Raw genomic sequence first — 19,966 nt, 5'->3', positions numbered from 1 at the left:
TGCCCTGGAACTCACTCTGTAGACCAGGCTGGCCTCGAACTCAGAGGCATCTCTACCTTGGCCTCCTGCTGGGATTTTGGAGATGGGCTACCACACCCAGATCTCCTTAGCCACTTTTATCTCCTCTATTGAGAACTCTCCTCCGTTGGGTCCCATTTTAAACTGGGTCATTTGTTTTCATGATTTTTTGTTGTTGGAGTTCCTTATATACTCCGGATATTAATCTTCTACCAGGCATACCACCCTGTACAAAAATTGGATCCACGTGGATGAAGAACTCAATGTGAAAACCGAAATGCTAGAACTGCTAAGAGAAAATACAGGCGGAACCCTACAGCACATAGGACTGGAAAATACAGGCAGAACCCTACAGCACATAGGACTGGAAAATACAGGCGGAACCCTACAGCACATAGGACTGGAAAGGGACTTTCCGAGCAGAACTCAATGGCCAAGGAATGAAAACAAACACTCCTGTACAGCTAAAGAAATATCAGCCGCCTGAAGAAGAAACCCACAAGAATTGGAGAGAGTCTGCCAGCTACACATTTGACAGAGGATTAATATCTTTGTATGACATCTTATCATGGTGAAATGTCAATCTTTATCCCACATAATACTTCTTTCCTTAATATGAACATAACTTAATATTGGTATGCACATACTAGATTATTTTATTCAATTCCCTAAATATCTTTTCCATCTTTCATATTTAACCTTTCTTAGTTCCTCTATTTAAAGTATCTGCAGCAAAAAATCACAGAGTCAGATTTGCATTTTTATACAGAGTAATGGTTTTTAATTTGCTTACATGTAAATCTAACTAGGTCAAAAAATATATATATTCTTACCACTTGCTTTCAATTTGTCCTAATTTATCTGCCATTTAGTAGATATGCAGTTTGAAATGTTTGGCCTCTTTGCCAAATGCTCTAGGGAAGGGGGTATGGAGAATTATAAATGAACTCTTACATTCTCTCATCTGGAAGCAACATGCCACGTCTCATTACGTGTCACTGGCAGAGAAAGGCACACAGCCTACAGGGAGTCGTAACAAGCAGTCCTGTTTTTCCAGGACAGAGATAAATCAGGTTCATCAGCTAACACTTGTAATAGTTTAGGTAGTCTACATAAAACAGAAAAATATCTGTATTCCACTGGGTACCATGGCCAGTGTTAAAACTTGAACAATAAGTGGATGGAATGTGTTTCAAACTTATGCTATAAAAAATAATTGTTTTTCAAGAATATATGAAACATCTCTTGTTTCACTTAAAAAAGAATCAGTATTTAACCAGATGTCAAAATGTTTACACTTTCTGCCTTCATTCATTTTGAAAAAAAAAAATGAGTTTTTCTTTAACTTTCCACATTCCAGTGAAAATTAGAACATTGTCTTCGTAGATCTCCAATATTTGGAAACTCGCATACATTTATTCCCATCATGCCTCTGCTTAAAAGTTACCCAAGGGCTGCAGAAAATGAGATCCAAATCAAATAATCTACCAGAGCAATGAGAATCCAGAAATGTAAAATGGAGCAATGTGAAGGCTGAGGAGAGCACTCCTTCCTCACCAGGAGGACAGGAGTTCAGGTCTGCATGACACTTGTCTTTGCCAGGTAGGCATGGAGACTTCAGCAATATACCTACAATTCCTACCTCAGGCGGCAGAGAGGGGGGATCCCTGGAACAAGCTGGTTAGGAAGACTAGCCCCACCCCCCAACAATGCAGAAGATCATTCAGGGATGACTCTGGGTTTCACATAATTACCAACCTATGCCTGTGTACCCACAGACATGTAAAATCACATGGACACATGCACAAACCACACACACACACACACACACACACACACACACACACACACACAGAAAATATATATAACAAAATTGTTGTTTCTATAAAACTTTGAAATGATATCAATAATGTGAAGGTTTTCCATTTAACCTTGATCTGATTTTTCATAACATATACAGAATCTGCTAATCAACTAGTTTTTGTTTTACATCGGTGAAGATTTGGTAAAGTGGTCATTTTTATATATTTAATGAAATGGCATAAATTTAAGTTTTAAATTTCCCCATTCTATTGTTCAGTCCTTATGCTGCCAAATATGAGAAAATTAAAACAGCAGAGAAAAGAACATAGCATGAGGCAAACCGGTACTGATGACTTAAATGTCTCTCTGGCACACTGCTGTATCAGAGAGGAGTCCAAGAACAATGTTTGGAGGAAACTGTCTTTGCTTAAATTATGCATGCAAATAAGGCAAAATCTTCCATGCGGTTTTGTGCACGCATGTTTCATGTCAGTGTACAGCAGAGAACTTCACAAGACCCGTGACAGAATAGTGCCAGAGTGACAAATGACATTAAGAACAAAACTCACTTTATTAGTGTTGTCCAAATGTTTTACAATGACAGTTCAAAGCTCTATGGGTAGAGAGCAGACGAAGCCCTGAGCCATGTGAAGTCCAGAGTGAATGTGTTGTTGACATGACCTTGCCACAAGAGTGACCTGTGGGAACATGTTAAACTCTTCCTTCTGTCTGTGTGTGGACATTGATAGTATGTGCAGAATATTCCATAATAGCTTTACTCAACACTAATATTTATAGCCTAGAGATTTCTCCTCTTTTTTCTTTTCTTTTTTCTTTTTTTCCCCCCCTTTTTTTTAATGGTTGTTCTAGACCAGGTTTCACTTTGTAAAAGAGTCCTGGCTGTCTTGGACTCATCACTTTGTAGACCAGACTGGCCTCAAACTCACAGATATCTGCCTGCCTCTCCCTCCCAAATGCTGGGATTAAAGGACTGTGCCACCATGCCTAGCCAGATTTCTCATCAGGGAGAGAGCCTACTGAGATTAGCCAAACCCCTGCACTTGATCCAGCTAAATAGAATACCACAGATCCTGCCTCCCTGTTTATGGGTGTGTATTAACTCCATCCCATCCTCAGCTGTCTGCAGTGAACCCACTTCTGTTCAACTGTATATATATTAAAAAATGCTCTGCGCTTCCAGGATGCTGGAATTTTACAGAAGAGAATCCAATCTACCTCTTCCCAGTCTACCTGTCTTTTCTTTCTTTTTTTTCCTTTGATTGCCCAGTCAGGCTGGTCAGTGGAACCATACAGAACACAACATTTGCATATGTATAATAACATGCCAAATAGAATATTGGATCATGTACATGCTCTATGCTTATAGAGGAACTCTTGTGTAAATGTTCAAAGTGAATTTTCTTGACTTCTCAGAGTAACTCGTGTGTCTATTTACGAGTCAAGCATAAGAAGGACAGAAGATGGAGAGTCCTGCCCTGTTTCTCACCCTTCCCAGACCACCACCCCAACACCGTTCATCTGAGAAAATTTCTCCCAGGCTTTTACTGCTGAAGATTTTCTTTTTTAATTCTTTGGCAAATTAATACTTGCTTATAATGTATTTGGTCACTTATAGTTTTACCCCAATAACATTATTTTATTCTCTTCCCATTCCATGGAACCCTGTCTTTTACCCCAGCACATCCACCTTCTACTTGCATGGGTTTTTGTTTTTTGGGTTTTTTGTTGTTGTTGTTGTTGGGTTTTTTTTTTTTTTGCTGTTTTCTTTTTCCACTTTATTATTATCTCTTTGCAATCCACTGAGTTTAATAAGGAATATATTTCATAACTTTAATCAAATCTTTGATTTTTCTGTACAAAATGTAAGAATATTTTTATTGTGTTGACTTGATTGCCTTTCTCTTAAAAGGTTATCAGAGGCTGCATTACTGAATCTGCAGTGTTAATGAGTAGAGGTGACCTGGAGGCCCCTGCAGGCTGTCTGACCTCTGCGTTCAATACCCAAGCAGAGAGCAAACGTAGAATATCACTTCAACAGAGTGTCAGTGGATGGTGAATGCCCCTCTCACCACGTCCACTTACATAATCAGGGAGGCTACACTGCTAATAGGGGAGTACACTCACAGGTACAGACGTCTGAGGGGAGGAGCCTTCCTAGGCGTCGCATGGGCTATCACTACACAGACCAGCCATGCCGCCTCGTATGGGGCAGTGCAAAGTGGCAAGTGTGTGCAGTCAGTTCTATCAGAGAAAAACTCCTCCACCTTGCAAATTATAAACCCATTGTATAAGGCCTTAGCATTTTTATTCTTATAATGTTTAACATTCCAAGGAGTTACTCACATCTCCTTTATAAAATGTCTTTGGACACCCCCCTTTTTTTTAAATCATGAGGTGTTCATTTCCTATACCATTCTGGTTCTTGAGCCCTGATTACAGTATCTTCCTAAACCTTTGTGAATATGACAGGATTTTTTTTTTTTACTTTAGTCGGCTTCATTTTAGCTCCCTGTGTTATGTTCTGTTTATCATCAGCTTCACGCAGTTTGTCTTCATTTTTCTCTTATGCTTAGTTCCTCACGTGTGTCTAGTCATTCACAAGCTTGACATAGGTTTCATCTGCTGACTCATTAGGTCTCTTTCCATCGGAGCCATCTTTCCTCAGAGAAAATGCTACAGGAAGCTCTGAGTAGCTGCTGTGGGTGCTGCCTGGCAGCAGGTGAGACATGCATTTTCTTCGTGATAACCGTGTGGAAAACAACATAGGAGAAGAGTTCTGTAAGTGATACAGCCACAAGTGAACACATTGTATGACTGGTCAGCCATGTAGGGTACAAATGCATGATATCCTTGCCAACCGCAATAGGAGGTGAGCAGGACCAGAGCATACAGCCTGCTGCCAGCAAAGCCAGCTTCATGCCAGCAAAGCCAGCTTCATGCCAGCACGGTTTCTCATCACAGCACCATGCTCTCACAGGAGCCACTAAGAGGAGCGCTTCTATACTGACTAGTGGTGGATCTGTTGGCTGGCTGCAACCTTAGTGGAATAGGAGAGGGATATAAGCTAATTCTTGTACCCGTGGGAAATGCACAAAATTGTCTTCTATGACTCCAAAGATGTTGATTGACAACCACATGTCAAAGAAAGCTACTTGGGTATTATGAAGCAGCCACTTCCTCAGATCTTTGTCCCCATAAATTATGGTAGACAACTCATAGACAGAGATTGCATTCAACAGGAGGTCTCCTTCATCTGCTTACTCACCTAGAGAGGAAACTCCCTGTAACCAGATTTTAGCATGATAAGTAAGACAAAGTACTTAGTTGAAAATAAAAAGACGTGTGTTTACAACCATGTGAAGTACAAGATTTCAGTTGGTTTAGTCACACACACACACACACACACACACACACACACACACACACACACACAATGTGCTTTCTCTGTTCAGATTTTTCTCTATATTCAGATTTTTAAATGAAATAGTAAGTGATCAATACATTTCAAAGAAGTAAGTTCAGTCATTCGCCAGAAAGGGCAAGCACAGCTCTCAGTAAAAGGAAACGCTCTTCACATCCTGTGTCTGGCCTCACAGAAAGTCTGTTCACGTGTGCACAAATTCAGAGGGCTTTCTTAGCATTCTGCACTGCCAAAGATAAAGACATTAAGCCAGCTTCCTGGCAGGTAAAGATGTGCCTCAGGTTTATAGTGGAAGAGAAATACATTAAGGCGTCAGCAAAATGTAAAAGGGTCATATGTAAGTGTGAGGGTTAGTGACTTTAAAAAATAACAGCCAATTTGATAAAGAGTGAAAAGAGGAAGAACAGGCAATTGCTGGGCTCAGAATAACAAGCAAAACTGCAGACTGTGAGACACATTGAAAAATCAATGCAGAAAAATAAACAAAATATAGGTATTAAGAAAAATCAATCACTCTGAAAAGCTTCTAAATAAATAATAACAGTAAAGGTAGTGTTTCTTTTTTTGTACAAACAATACAGGTCTCTACCTCTGTATAATCTGGCTCCCTACAGGGAAGTCAGGCCTGTGTGGAAAGTGGACCACCGCTGCTGCCCACACATAGTTCCTTTGAAACATTAAAGACCAACACCTCCCAGAAGAGGCTCTCATTTATTCTGACCTGTTGTTGATCAATGTATGAATCTCATGTTGCCCCAAATAAGCTTGGAGATTTCAAATAATTTCAAATTTTAAATGATGTCAATAACATAATATAAAATTATTATTGCATCCTTGGCAAACACAGGCTCATTACGTTGTATTGGATATCAGGTATGGGTCCTAGGGGTGTCTGCATCCCTAATTCAGAAGAAAAGGAACACAACTCTGATTGACAGGTGTGACATTGCTTTCATTCCATGCATTATAAAAATCCAATGTAAGTAAAGTAATTTCCATATTTGAAGGTAAAGAATCCTAATTACATATGCTGCGTAACAGAGTGTGGTCAATTCATAGACCCAAGATATGGCTTGGAAATCTAGGAGGCTGCTCTGCTAACTATAAAAAAAAAAAGGTATGAATGATAAAAATGGTAAATAGGGTACATCATAGGGGAAAAGTACCTCAGTTGTCTGAGCTTCCATAATAAAGTTCTACAAACTAGGTGTATTATACAACACCGTTATGTCATGTTTTTAGAGGTTACCTTGTGAAATGAGGTTTAGGAGTACAATTTAGTGGTAGAGCACCTGCTAGCAAGGACAAGGCTTTCTTTTGTAAAAAGAAAATACAGATATTTACTTCTGTATAATTTGATTTCCTACTGGGAAGTACAAAATGTATAAAAAATATAGAAAGAACACAGATTATAGGAGAATATGTGTCTGTATCCAGATATGTTCTCTGTGTGTGTGTGTGCATGTGTGTGTGCTGTAGATCAAATGTTGGACCTTGTGCATTCTAAGCAAGTATTTCACTACTGTTTTGAGGTAAGTAGGGTATTACTATAAAAACCAGGTTGACCTCAAATTCACCATTCTCCCAGAATGCTGTAATTACAGGTACAATATACTATTATTCCTAGCCCTGATAATATTTCTGTTGCCACCCAAAGTAGCCATCCAGCTGATAAAATTAGAAAGTAAAATTCCACAGTAAGTATTTCTGAAATATCAATGGTCTACTTTCAGAATTTGCCAAAATAATATTAGTTTTCCTAATATGAGAAAACTGAGGTGATAGGCATATGTGGAAGTTAACACATGATTGTCCACATGAAGTGTCCACTACATATCTCACTGGGCTCTGTTGTCAGCAATATTCTTAACTCAGTGACTTCTCTGTCTCCCGCTGGACTGAGGAATCCTCTAAGCAGAAGCTCAGTGCTTGAGGGGAAGGGATTCACAGGCTGACATTTTCCTGTTTGGGACATTGAAGATATCCAGAGCAATTCAGTTCCTTCAGCTTACAGTGAGCCTTATACTTCACAGTCTTTGTCTTTTTTGCAAAAAAAAAAAAATGGTAAGGAACAGTTTTCTGTAAATAAGAAACACAGACACCCCTCTTCCATGATGTACAGACAGCCTCAAAAGTACTAGAAAAAAAATGTAAAGCATGGTAATCAAGCTTCACAACCCAGAGGCATCAATCCTCTTCTTGGTTAATTTTTAGTTGTCATGGTGAGACACCATGGCCAAAGCAACTCACAGGAGAAACAGATTACTGAACTTACAATTTCAGAGAGTGAGTCCATGACCATAATGTTAAAGAGCATGGCAGCAGACAGGCAGGCTTGGTTCTAAAGCAGCTGCTGAGAACTGACATCCTGATTTGAATGCAGAAGACAAAAACAAACAAACAAACAAACAAACAAAAGAGCTAATTAGAATGGCATGGGCTTTTGAAACCTCAAATCCCACTCCCACACACCACCTCCACAAGGCCACACCTCCTTATCCTTCCCAAACAGTTTCACCTGCTCTGCTGGAGCCCAAGTATTCGCACATGTGAGTATACGGTAAGGAGCAGTGTTACGTAAATAAGAAGCACAGACACCCCTCTTTCATGATGTAGAGACCGAGGATCAAAAGTGGTCTCATTCAGGCCTCCACGATCCCTGTATTTGCAATAAGCTCCTGTCATTCTGCAAACTTTTATGGAGGACTAAGAACAGAAAAGGAAGCAAACCAGAGAAGCCAGAGTCTGTGGGTGATGTGCCTTGGTCTTAGCTGTTTTCTTCTGCAGACCCAGGAGACTGAAGAAAAACCTGGCATCGGAATCCCTCTCCTCTCTGCAGCTCCATTTTAAATCACGAGCACAGTTCAGGGGGAAAAATCCAATTTTGTCAACAGCTTGCCTCTTTTTATACTTCTACTGAACAAAGTGTTGAAGGGCAAAATCTGTTGCTGGGATAATCAGAATTAAGGACGCCGCGGCAGGTGCCAGGTGAACGGAAGAAGCACCACAGCGTTACCTTCGACTTCCATTTTTCCAGGGAGGGATTTTCTAGCTGGTTGGGCAAGAAAGTACAGGCAACGGATGTGAGGTCATGTTCTGCCAAGTTTAAAACTGCCTCAGAAGGTGCTTCTTTGAAGTGTGCAGCATAGCTCAAGGCTTTCAGCACCTAAGATGTTTTTCTACTTGGAAAGTGCAGTATTTTGTAGGCCACAGAGGGTAGGAAGGTAAAATGTGAATACATGCACTCCATAATATATTTTGTAGACTAAAAAGATCTGGAGAGATGGCTCAGAGGTTAAGAGCACCGGCTGCTCGTCCAGAGGTCCTGAGTTCAATTCCTGGCTCACAACAATCTATAATGAGATCTAGTGCCCTCTTCTGGCCTGTAGGCATATAGACTAAAAAGGGCTAATGTACTAAATCTCTGTCTGAGCTTGAAACATAGGCCAATTGGTAGAATGGTTGCTAGGATGTACAAAGCCATGGGTTCCTTGTCCAGTGCTGCTCAAAATGTGTATTTGAGGTTAGCATGGTACATATGAGATCCTATCTCAAAAACAGCAAATGAAATAAATGAGTAAATTCAATTTAAATTGACATGTTAAAATTCTGCACACCGACAGAGACCCAAGTGTTCGTTCTGAAAATGCATATAATGTAATGATAGATCAAGCTCTCCGTGTCCCTAAAAGATTGGCACTTTTTATAGTGAAAACATTCACACTTTATCTATTATCCCTTACCTACGCAACAGAATACCAAAACTTGTTTCTCTTGCTCTTTGATTGTTGTTGTTGTGGCCTGTTTGTCTTTTGCATTTTCTTGAGACAAGATGAAATTGTCATAATAATCATTAGGTCAAAGTATCAATTGTAATTCATAATAGAATAGTATGTATAAACATTGTTACAATTTTCTCTTCCTCTTAGATTTCCCTCCAATCCTCTTTTTCTGTTTCGTTTCACTTACTTAAAGTTAATTCTCCACTTTTTTCCCCTATAAATTTACTTTTCCCATGTTCATCACCAAAATAATCTTAAACTTGATATAATAACTTCACCATTCGTGCCCATTTTCTGTGTTGTGGCCTTTGTGATGTGTCAGTAGGCTTTAGTGAATGCAAGGTTGCTCTGTATGTTTTGCGTGTTTGGGGGATGTTGCTGGTACAACACCTTATTATTTTTACTCTCTGAGTGGCACTAGGGATTGAGTTTCAACAGGAAGCTGATCACTGAGAAGATTCACAAATAAGAATGGAAATTATATGGAAAGAAATAGATGTAAAAATGCAATATAGAACTACAAGAAATCACACGAACTCTGGTGCCCCATATTTGACCACATCCCCTGGATGGGGAGGCCTGGTGGCACTTAGAGGAAGGATAGCAGGCTACCAAGAAGAGACTTGATACGCTATGAGCATATACAGGGGGAGGAGGTCCCCCTCAGTCATAGTCATAGCGGAGGGGAGTAAGGGGAAAATGGGAGGGAGGGAGGAAGTGCAGGATACAAGGGATGGGATAACAATTGAGATGTAATATGGATAAATTAATAAAATATATTTTTAAAAAGAAAAGAAATACAAGAAACATGAAAGAAGAGCAAAGCAATATGATTCCTGCAGAAGATAAGAATTCCTCTGCAACAGACTTTACAGATACATTGAAGAACTCAATAGCCTACACAAATATCTCCAGTGACCCCAGAGGCAAACGGGGAAATTAATCCAGCCTATAGAGTTGAGGGGTGGGGCAGACTAGCAACACAGAAAAAAGCCACCAAACTGGGTAACAAAATCAGCAATAGAGATGGAAAAGGACAACAAAATGGAAGCGGTCCATCCCTAAGTAGACATGATCTATAGTGCAGTCAGGATGACTTGAGAGTTTATGCAACCTTGCAAAAGGATGATGCTTCTGTGTATGTGAATCTGTGCATTTGTGTCCGTATATGTGGTGTTTATAAGACATTCATGGGTGATTTAGGAAGGGCTTTGAAATATATCATGTTTACTTTTAAAATTTAGTTTTCTCAATCTCTTAATTGAAACACACACTTAATATATAGTCATAAATTCCTTATGTTTCTTACTGTACCCATTTTTTCCAGTTAAGTAATCCAAAGAAAATGTCCCGTAGCTAAATGAAAGTGTATATCTTATTGTTACTTTCCATAATTTTATTAAATAATAATGTCTTATTTGACCCCCCCAGGAGAAAAATGTTGATAAGTGGTATTTCTCAAACTTGACAAATTAATGAGAAATGTGTTACAATATATTTTAGACATATTTTTTTGTGTGTTTTAGACCAGGCAAAGAAAAACATAGGTAAAACCAACAATCTTACTTTCAGATAAGTATTGGCTCAGAAACTAAAAATATCATTCAGCTTTTCTGCCTTTCTATCAGTTATTTCTGTCCACTGAAGGTCACAAATGTTTCACTGACTTAACTCCTATCAGAGGTCAAGCGATCCTTTAGTTGTCACTGTTCTGTGGCTTCTGTGTCTATTCCTCTGATACAATGATGTGAAAGCTGACTTAATGAACTTTTCATGGCAATCTAGATTTTTAAGGAATGGTTTAAGAAAAAAAAGCAATGAGTATGACTTCTACTAAGGAAAACCTATCTAAGAGAAAGTTGTGGGTGACATAAATGCCATGGCAAGGTTTCAATCTGAAGTTCGTGGTAGAGGACTGATGACAGATTGGAGAGATAGGTCACTGGGTGAGGGTACCCAGGCCCCACCCACCCATGGTAGGAGAACTGATCCCTTTAGGGCTTTCGTCTGAATGTATGTCATGGCACATGCCAATCTTCCTGCCACATACACATGAGCTAGTGCATGCCCCTCACTCCACGGTTACTATGCCACGCTATTATGGAAGTTTCTATTTCCAGATCTTTTAAACTCCAGGAATGATGTAATAAACTAACACTGTCAGTGAACCACACTGCTAGTAAATATGGTATTGGCAGTAAATTACTAGCACCCCCCCAGTTGCAAATGTGTGCCTCTGAGTGTTATTCTAGCCCTAAAATAAGTTCAAATATATTTAAATATTGTCAAGAAATTCATTAACCTTTTCTGATTTCAATAGAGCTGTATGAAGAATGCTTACCTATTAGAAACCATGGGAACAAATATAAATTGGATCACTTGGACATTTAGGTCTCTAGTTTCTTGTCATGTTGAAAAATAAGTAGCACTGCAGGAATTCCAATATCCATGTCTTTTCACTTGACGCAGAAGGCATTTTGATCCGTAATTAAATCTGTGCTCTTTCTTGCTAAGAGAATTGAAATATCTCAGGGTGTTTCATAAGAAGTTTTGACATTATCTTTCCATTTAGAATCATGTTATGACAGTTTACAATTTTCCTTCTAAAAGGGCACAAAAAAACACATCACACGCTAATTGAAGACCTGCCAGTTCAGGCATTAATCAGATCTCTTCTGGCCGAACTGTAGCTTATGGTTATACTAGATGCATATGTGAAACAAAGCAGTTATTTCCTGCAATGATACAATAATTAAATGTCCATTGTTCTGTCACACATATTTATAACCATGAAAGTCATTTTTTTCTTCTCCTCCTCTTATCCTTTCTGCTCTTTTTCCTCCTCCTTATATAACAAAATTATCTGAGCTCTCAGATCAACTGACTGGATAGCTGTCTATTTAGATATATCAACATGTAAAAACAACAAAATTTTTAAGCATAAGGAAAAATGAAATGTACAGTACGTTCTACTACCTTGCAACTCAAGTTTCACAGCTGACACAGAGAGGAAACAGAAATGTTACCTCACGTGCTTTCATCTGATCTTTACAGATGGAATCATTTCTACCTACTGTTACAAATGAACTAAGTCAAATCACTCTCCCCTACTTGCTTGCTTGCTTTCTTCCTTTCTTCTTTCACTTCTCAACAAATGCTTTACTTGAAGTTACAATGTAACAGCTGTTACAAGGAGTAAACTGGGGCTGAAATGAAATCAAATCAAAATCAGTCCCCAACAGTACATTGGGGAAGTGTTATCAAATAGTTACTCTGGATGAAAACTAAAAACTAGTGCATTATAAGGAAAAGAATTTGTTGTACAGAACAAAGCAGCCTTTAAAGGAATGTGAACGTTGAGAACCTGAGATTTTAAGTATGATATTTTAACCCATTTTTAAATGTTATTGATTTATTCATATTACATCTCAATGATTATCCCATCCCTTGTATCCTCCCATTCCTCCCTCCTTCCCATTTTCCCCTTACTCCCCTCCCCTATGACTGTGACTGAGGGGGACTTCCTCCCCCTGTATATGTTCATAGGGTATCAAGTCTCTTCTTGGTTTGAACACAGAGAAAAATGAAGGTGCATTCTGGTAACATTGGGGGATGTGTGTGTGCGTGCGTGCGTGCGTGCGTGCGTGCATGCGTGCGTGCGTGCGTGCGTGTAAAATTTCAAGTAGCAGGAAGGAAGGAAGAAAGGAAGGGGGGGAAACCCTAGAAAGAGGAAACCATACCCTATGAGCATATACAGGGGGAGGAGGTCCCCCTCAGTCACAGACATAGGGGAAAGGAGTAGGGGGGGAAGCGGGAGGGAGGGAGGAATGGGAGATTACAAGGGATGGGCTAACAATTGAGATGTAATATGAATAAATTAATAAAAATTAAAAAAAGAAAAGAAAGAGGAAACCACTGGTTTTCTGTTAATTTTTGGATCATTTCATGGATATGGACCTTGGAAGAAGCAGGAATTATTCTTCCAGTTTGGAGAACTTTGTTTAAAGAGTTTTCTGTGTCAACATGAGCAAACATAATAACACTAACAGGCCCATAAGAAGAGAGAAAATGGATGACTCTGAGAACCAACATCATAGCAGTGTCAGTGGGCAGATTTAAGCCTCTGTAGAAAACTAACAAAACACTGTGCAGACAAAAATTGACATGAAATATCCAGAAATCCAGAGTTCCCTCTGAGCAAGATCTAGTTGCAAGCAGGGCTCCCTGGGACAGAGAACATCCCCACATAAGTAGAGAAAAGGGGATTGGCCCTCAAGAGGTTTATGCAGCACCAACTTAACTCAGGCAGTATATGTAATATGGCAGAACTGAGAAAACTTTTTTATAATCTCACTTTTACAATCAAAATTATTAAACAAACAGTGAAGGAAAAATAATAGTTACAAAAAGTAAACCTGAAGATATAGTGGCAGTTCATTCCTCCAGAAATAAATAGGCTTACTTCCGGAGAAGTTCTTGGTGATTCTGTTTGCTTCTGGAGAGTTCTGAGTCAGTGCCTTCTCCTGTGTGGACATTGGGGAGCCAGAGTTGTGTAGCTGTTCTTCAACTGGTCTCATTTCTCTGTGAGTGGCCTGCAGGCTGGGGTCATGCTTCCTGCAATTGGTTTATCTGGGGGAAAGTTTATATGGGCTTCAAAGCAAGGTCTGTCAAGGCCGTGTGATATTCTGTTTATACACCCTGTGCCCATGAAGGATAAGTAAAGCAACCAGTGACCAGCTCATGTGGCCATGGTCTATATTTCCTGCTTTGGGTCATAATAGTTAACAATAAAGAATAACACCACAGGTGCAGAAATTGAAGTTATTCAGCAAGCTTTGAAAGTTCCCATTTGATGTGACATTCTCGTGCCATGCCTATTCTGAGAACTGGTGTTGGTCAGAGCACTGAGACATCAAGATGGTAAGCCTCACAGACTTCCTTAATTACTGCCACAGGACTGGGCTCCCCAAACCATGCTAACTGCAGTCAGACACAGTCTAAGTGTTGCTTTTTTACTGTCAGAGTGGCTGCCGTATGTGAAACAGACTTAAACACAAATAACAGCACACAGATCTGCGAGGGATGTACATCAGGGTTAGGCAACTTCTAAGCATGAATGAATCCCTGGGTTAAATCCCCAGTAACACACACACAATTACATGCACATGGGTATACACACACACAGAGGCACACACACACATAACCTCACACACTCACACACACACACTGAAACCATATAAGAAAGAAATCTATTTGCAGATATTTCAAAAATTCTAAATGACCTTTAAAAAATTAGGCTCATGGCCATATGCTTCATTTCCTGTTCTCACAGGGTTTTAGATTTGATCACACTCCAAAGTTGAGTAATTAAAGTTCACTGGGTGTTCTATCAACCTTCCTTTGGGACCCTCTTAAACTTTTTCCCTTCTATGAATAGTGATAGCTTGTCTTTGGAGAGAATCTACATTAGCATATCAATAAAGACTAAGAACTACAAGAAGAGCTACCAAAGGTCAGTTGGGTGAGATGGACAGGCTCATCTTTTCCATGTTATTTCCATATGAAATTGGTGCTTTATTGGAATTGATCCAAGCACACACACAGAAATCAGTTGTTAGTGTTGAATTTTGGATATTTTGAAAAATGAGAATGAGTTTTAATATATTTTTAATAATTTTATAAATTTTGAGAATCCCATATATTGTATTTTGAGCATATTCTCCTCTTCTCCAATCTCCTCAGCAACCTATACTGTACCTATCCAACTTTGTGTCATTTTTTAAATCCATCAAGTACCATTAGTACTGACTATATAGTCTTAAATGGGAAGCCATGCACCAGAGTGTGTTAAACCTGCCAGGGCCCACATCCATAAAGAAAGCTACATCTTTTTCTCCTGGCAGTGGTCCTGAGGTAAGGGATCTCAATAGCTCCTGAGTTAGGGTTAGGACTTCCTACTGAGATTTGATCTGGCTTGAACTTGTACTGTTCTTGTTCATATTATTACAACCAATGTGTGTTCATATGCACAACTGCTATGTCTGGAAAACACTGTCTCTCTGTAGTCATCCACCCACTCTTCTTCTTACACTCTTTCCGTCCTTTCTCTGCAACAGCTCTTAGAGCCTTTGGGGGCAGGGTGCATTATAGATGTAGTACTTAGGGCCAAGTACTCCTTCATCACGCATTCCCAATACCTTGGTCAGCTGTAAATGTCTGTATTAATCATCGTCTATTGCAAAAGAAGATTCTCTAATGAGGGTCTAATGGTGCCATAATATAGGGGTATAATGAGTAGTCACTAGGAATCAGTTTTTATTATGTCCTGTTAGCAGATTACTGAGGGTGGGGTCTCCCCTAGGGCCTAGGGCCTGTCCAGCCAGAGATTTTTCGCTTAGATAACTACGGGATTCCTCTTACGGAGCAGGCCTTAAGTCCCATCAAAAAATATTTTGTTACTTCCAAAGTGACTTGGGCCAACGTTTCACCATTGGGCCTGTCTTTTTAGGTAAATCAGTGTTGTGGTTGGCTGAGATCTAAACTTGGTAAGACTGGTGATTACTTTTATCTTCCAGTGCACAATGCTTTCTAGAACTGTGAAAGCTAGTGAGCAGGTGAGACACTATCATGTCAACGCCAGCTTGATTCTCACATATCCTAAGATTCAAGCGTGTGATAATTTCAGCAATAGGGTCTTCCCTTAAAATTCTGGAGTAACTAAGAACAGAGACAATAGTGTGTAATATTTGGGATCCTGTTGAACCTTGCCTGGCAAAAACTGTAATGGAGGTAACAGATTCCTGATAGCAGACTTTTTATCTATTAATCTGTGCTTTCTAGTAGGAGTGTGGCTGCCCCTTTACTAGGGTAACTCCAACAATCCAAGAACAATCTCTTGTTATATGTTTATATTTCAGGAAGATTCTTCAGTAGCAGTTCTTCCTGTGACTTTTCCAGAAGCTCTTCAGCATTATAACCCCCCCGCCCCCCTTACATCCTTTACCCTCCTATTCCCACCCATTTAATCTTTCCTGTTCCTTTCCTTCTTCATGTATCTGTGAAAATGAGAACCTTTGTTTCATCAAATTGCTTTATATGGTTGCGCAGTTTAATTAAAATATATCAGTTACAAAAATAAAAAATATTTTTCAAAAGTACATAAAAAGTCTTGCACCTACTTAAAAGCATTTCTATGTAGATACTGCTCTCTTTATCTAATCGGCCAACATGTGCAATGGTTACAGTAGTGGCAACCTGTACATATTTAGAAGTTTGCAATAATTTGGAGCTGAATATCAGTGGACTCTGACTGTAGATCCACTTTTGCAGCTTCCTTGTTCGGTTTTCAGATGCATGGTACATATTAACAAATCACAATTGTGTGTGTCTACCTAGGCCAGCTAAAAATGAGGACAGCTCCCAAATAAGAAATAATAGCCATGGTGTTGGGAGGGGGGTGTCTTTCTCCTATAAGAAAGTTTTTCAGTGGTGAATAGAATATGTGCAATAAGGTAAAGAATTTGTCTCTTTTGCAGTATTATTGTGGAATTAATGAGATACAAAAATGTTTAATATATAAAATTTGATGATTTGGGTCTCATGAGTTCACACTAATGATGTCATCATTTTAATCAGGGCAATACTTGTCTGTGCATTAGAAAGTACCTCAAAATAAGAAGAGCTAAATAACAGCAAAACTTTAGAAGCTTTCGGTCAAAAGAAAGGACTGAATAATTTCAGGAAGCATTAGGTTAAGTAAAAATCCAAGGAGTAAGCCCATGGGAGCCTCATTTAACCTTGAACTCTTGTCAATGTGTGCAAAAATACCAACAGACTTTTGGGAAATCAACGTGGAAGTTTCAGATACCTGTGTCTTGGGAAAGTTAGAACTCACAAAATTTGTCTCAATACAAATATTTATGATCATTGGCAAGTTCTTTAGGTTGTGAAAGTTGTTCTCCAGAGAGCCTGTATAGTGTAAGAGCTCAGTAGTGTCAACTTGTATTAGCAGGTAGAAGGAGAAGGTTGATCCAGAAAAGTCAGACCCCAGTGTCTGTGGCATCCTGTGGGAACAAGAGACCTTTTAAGTTGTCAGTTGGTAATTGGCCCAGAAAGCATGAATAACATACCTGCATTGCAGAGAAAGAGATTCTTAATTTTTGTTTGATGTCATGGCCAAGGAAACACAGTCAGGTCTGATAAAATTGGAATTTAGAACTCTGTGTCCCTGAGCACTAATGTGGCCAGCAGGAGGAAGAAATCAATGCTGCAAGACTCTCAATCTGAAGAACAAACAGAAAGTGATCCACGTAACGCATAAGAGTGAAGTCTTTGGGAAACTGGATGTGGTTGATGGCTCCGATATAGCTGTTCAGATATAGCATTTCCAAGCAGTTAAAGGACGCTCCAGCAAATTCCTTGCCACAACTGTCCACATGCATTATTGATTATCCCAAATGTGTGCAAAGAGATATGGGATGCATGGGAGTAAGGATATGCTAAGTTGGCAATGGTTTGGGGAAGTGAACGAGACATCAAAGCTGGTATACCAAGGAAGCAAGAAAATAAGGTCTTATTAATGGGATTTAAATCTCCTACAATGTGGTAGCCACACCAATTTGTCTTTGTGACAGACAAAATAGAGAAGCAACAATGGCTGGCACAGGGATAATGAGCACCGGCTATATTTGTGGATATAATGGCTTGCCCTGCTATGGCATCTTCTCTTCAGTAGGTACTGGAAAATTGCAGCAAGAACATTGCCAGATTTATTCAGAAAGCTAAAGATTTTGACCCCTTTTTATATACTGTACATCTAATCCCTTTTGGTCAAGAGGCTCCCAAAGCTGATTTTTAAAGTCAGGAATGCCTACCAAGAAATGAAGAAGAAGAAGAAGAAGAAGAAGAAGAAGAAGAAGAAGAAGAAGAAGAAGAAGAAGAAGAAGAAGAAGAAGAAATCATGAAGGAGAAATAAAGTTAGGATGTTATTAGGCTATAAACTAGGAATCCTTTTACTCTTGGAGTTTCACAAATTCTCCCTCAGAAATACTTCAGAACCACACCAAAAAAACAGCATCCATTTACCAAGTAAGCCTTGTCAGAACAGATTTACCTTCTGGTGTCATTTATTCCAGCCTGAGCCCTTGACAGATACTGTTGACCCATTATTATGGACATTACCTTTGCAAGGTACAACTTACAGAAGACACACACCATGAACTTCATCATGAAAGCAAGGGCCCTAATGACACTGACTAATGTCTTTGTGGACAAATTGGCCTCTGGGCTCTGTGTAGTTATTCTAACGCACACAGCAACTATGGTTAAACAGGTACCAAAGAAGTAAGTAGGGGCAAACTTCCAAGGTTGTTTTGTAGAAAAGAGACCTCAGCATCACCTTCAACTAAATTTCCATAGAGAGGGTTGGAGATCTCTGCAAACCTAACATTATAATCTCTGCTTCTCTGCACATACAGTATGGTCAAAAACATCCATCCAATTAGCCCTTCCTCCTGTTACAAGATTCCTTATTTTCCTAAACATTTAGTCTTGACCTTAGCATATTATAGAATTGATTTGAGTGATCCTTCAGATGTCTGATGATCTAGTACTTCAACAATAAAACCTTGAATCTACTATTGCAGTGACTCTGCCTTTCAGCTGAAGTAGCAATGCATGCTTTGTAAACTACAAGAGGCTCTTGGCCTTTAACAACCAGCTATTACATACTTATCAACGATTCTCAGTTCTGTTGTAGTCTTCAGCAGGATTTATAGTTAGCATGAGTCAGAGTCTGATCGCTCTGCCTGTGTTCGTGAGCATGACCAGTGCCTCCACACTTTTCACATGCTTGTGTTATTATGACTGTCAGATGTGGCAGAGACTACTATACACAATGTTACAATCTGCTAATTACAGTGACTCTATGCTAAATCTCCACATTTCTTCTGAGTTTCTAGATGACTTTTGGTCCCATTTACGTACATTGGTCTTGGATGTGCTGAAGACGTACTGAAGAAAGGAGCGGAGGAGAGCAAGAAGACCATTCCCGCCATGCACTAAAACCTGATACACATGGAAGGACAAAGGAACGAGGGATCATGCTGCATTAAGAATGACGAACTGAAGAAATTTCCAGAGAATGCTGCAAAGATAAAAGGCTATTCATAGTATCGTCGCAGCTTTTTGTGAGAATGAACCTCTTACAATTCCCAGCAGAGCTGGACACTGGTTTGGAGCATCCTGGCTAGGGAAACATGGACTTGACATAAAAATGAAGTTGGATCTTAAAAGGGTTGCATCTAAGGTCAGTATTATTGTGCCGCACAGAGGTGTGTTTTCATGGCCACCTTAGTTGCTACTCTAGACAAGTATCTATGTTTGACTCATCATATACTCTATCAAATGCAGAAACATAATTAGTTTATCAAAATTGAAATAATCTTGTATAAAATGGGAACATAAATGATGTTAAATAAAGTGTATGATAGAACATTTGTATTTTATTATATTTATAATCCCTTTAAAATCACCTTTCAGGGTTACTATCTCATTTGCATATATACAAAATTTTTAAAAGGGGATATTAAAAGTTTTCCTCATGTAATTGTAGTCTTGCCTTTGCTTTCGGTACTAACCTTAAACATCTACTCATCCCAAGCTCTGTACTCAGAAATCACGAGCATTTTTACAAATCATGTAAGCTGCAATCCTCTGAAGTTTCTTTATTTTGTTTGCAAGTTTATTCCTCCATGTTTCCTCTCATTCCAGGCCACTGTTTATCTTGTGCAGACAAGATGCTGCTAGGCTCAGTGAGCCCAGAAACCTGAGGCCTTCAGCGCTAAAAGCAGAGTACTAAAAAGATGCTACATTTCAGTCTTTCCCCTTCCACAGTTCATGGATGAAAGAGACTTCTCCTTGC

The 19,966-nt window shown here is 39.3% G+C and overlaps 1 long non-coding RNA gene across 1 annotated transcript; it reads left to right on the top strand.

Moving 5' to 3' along the window:
- Nucleotides 1–391: 391 nt before the first annotated feature.
- On the top strand, nucleotides 392–19,445 carry LOC311595382. The gene is made up of 3 exons (XR_014778422.1): nucleotides 392–589; nucleotides 4,477–4,561; nucleotides 19,005–19,445. It is a non-coding gene; the product is annotated as an uncharacterized lncRNA (long non-coding RNA).
- The last annotated feature ends 521 nt before the right edge of the window (nucleotides 19,446–19,966 follow it).

Source organism: Acomys minous, assembly GCF_964271855.1.
Source record: "Acomys minous genome assembly, chromosome: 4".
NCBI lineage: Eukaryota > Metazoa > Chordata > Mammalia > Rodentia > Muridae > Acomys > Acomys minous.
Note: the sequence above shows the minus strand (reverse complement) of the source record. Positions and strands in the feature narration are given on the sequence as shown.